The sequence below is a fragment of the Arachis ipaensis genome, chromosome B8, assembly GCF_059453495.1.
Source record: "Arachis ipaensis isolate K30076 ecotype BB chromosome B8, ASM5945349v1, whole genome shotgun sequence".
NCBI lineage: Eukaryota > Viridiplantae > Streptophyta > Magnoliopsida > Fabales > Fabaceae > Arachis > Arachis ipaensis.
This window is the reverse complement of record NC_142443.1, coordinates 27,299,415-27,301,330: the sequence shown is the minus strand read 5'-3', so window position 1 is coordinate 27,301,330 and position 1,916 is coordinate 27,299,415. Positions and strand designations below refer to the sequence as shown.

The window sequence follows — 1,916 nt, the reverse complement described above, 5'->3', positions numbered from 1 at the left end:
AATGGATTCATCCTCTTCCTTTCCAGTATCCAGGACTATGAAATCAGCAGGGATGTAAAGGCCTTCGACCTTTACTAACACGTCCTCTACTTGTCCATAAGCCTGTTTTCTTGAGTTATCTGCCATCTCTAATGAGATTTTAGCAGCTTGCACCCCATAGATTCCCAGTTTCTCTATTACAGAGAGGGGCATGAGGTTTATTCCTGAACCAAGGTCACACAGAGCCTTAAAGATCATGGTGCCTATGGTACAAGGTATTATGAACTTCCCAGGATCCTGTCTCTTCTGAGGCAATGTCAGTTGATCCAGATCACTTAGTTCATTGATGAACAAGGGAGGTTCAACTTCCCAAGTATCAATGCCAAATAATTTGGCATTCAGCTTCATGATTGCACCAAGAAACTTGGCAGTTTGCTCTTCAGTAACATCCTCATTCTCTTCAGAAGAGGAATACTCATCAGAGCTCATGAAGGGCATAAGGAGGTTCAATGGAATCTCTATGGTCTCTAGATGAGTCTCAGATTCCCTTGGTTCCTCAGAGGGAAGCTCCTTATTGGTCACTGGACGTCCCAGGAGGTTTTATTCCTTGGGATTCACGTCCTCCTCTCCCTCATTGGGTTCGGCCATTTTGCTTATGTCAATGGCCTTGCACTCCCCTTTTGGATTCTTTTCTGTATTGCTTGGAAGAGTACTGGGAGGGATTTCAGTGATCCTTTTACTCAGCTGGCCCACTTGTGCTTCCAAATTTCTAATGGAAGATCTTATTTCATTCATGAAACTTACAGTGGCCTTAGATAGATCAGAGACTAAGTTTGTTAAATTAGAAGTATTTTGTTCAGAGTTCTCTGTCTGTTGCTGAGTGGATGATGGAAAAGGTTTATTATTGTTAAACCTATTTCTTCTACTATTATTAAAGCCTTGTTGAGGCTTTTGATCCTTCCATGAGAAATGTGGATGATTTCTCCATGATGAATTATAGGTGTTTCCATAAGGTTCACCTAAGTAATTCACCTCTGCTATTGCAGGGTTCTCAGGATCATAAGCTTCTTCTTCAGGAGAAGCCTCTTGAGTACTGTTGGATGCAGCTTGCATTCCATTCAGACTCTGAGAAATAATATTGACTTGCTGAGTTAATATTTTGTTCTGAGCCAATATGGCATTCAGAGTATCAACTTCAAGAACTCCCTTCTTCATAGGCGTCCCATTACTCACAGGATTCCTTTCAGAAGTTTACATGAACTGGTTATTAGCAACCATGTTAATGAGTTCCTGAGCTTCTGCAGGCGTTTTCTTTAGGTGAATGGATCCACCTGCAGAAGTGTCCAGTGACATCTTTGATAGCTCAGATAAACCATCATAGAATATATCCAGGATGGTCCATTCTGAAAGCATGTCAGAAGGACACTTTTTGGTCAACTGTTTGTATCTTTCCCAAGCTTCATAGAGGGATTCACCTTCTTTTTGTCTGAAGGTTTGAACATCAGCTCTAAGCTTGCTCAGCTTTTGAGGAGGAAAGTACTTGGCTAAGAAAGTCGTGACCAGCTTATCCCAAGAGTTCAGGCTGTCTTTGGGTTGAGAATCCAACCATAATCTAGCTCTGTCTCTTACAGCAAAAGGGAAAAGCATGAGCCTGTAGACTTCAAGATCTACTCCATTAGTCTTAACAGTATCACATATCTACAAGAATTCAGTTAAGAACTGAAAAGGATCTTCAGATGGAAGTCCATGGAACTTGCAGTTCTGCTGCATCAGAGAAACTAATTGAGGTTTCAACTCAAAGTTGTTTGCTCCAATGGCAGGAATGGAGATGCTTCTTCCATGTAAATTGGAATTAGGTGCAGTAAAGTCACCAAGCATCTTCCTTACATTATTATTATTTTCGGCTGTCATCTCCTCTTCCTGTTCGAAAATTTCTG

At 41.2% G+C, this 1,916-nt stretch overlaps 1 non-coding gene across 1 annotated transcript; it reads left to right on the top strand.

Annotated features, from left to right (window-relative positions):
* The first annotated feature begins 1,386 nt into the window (after window positions 1-1,386).
* On the top strand, window positions 1,387-1,494 carry LOC148547516 (small nucleolar RNA R71). The gene has a single exon (XR_015897789.1). It is a non-coding gene; the product is annotated as a small nucleolar RNA R71 (small nucleolar RNA).
* Window positions 1,495-1,916: the final 422 nt, after the last annotated feature.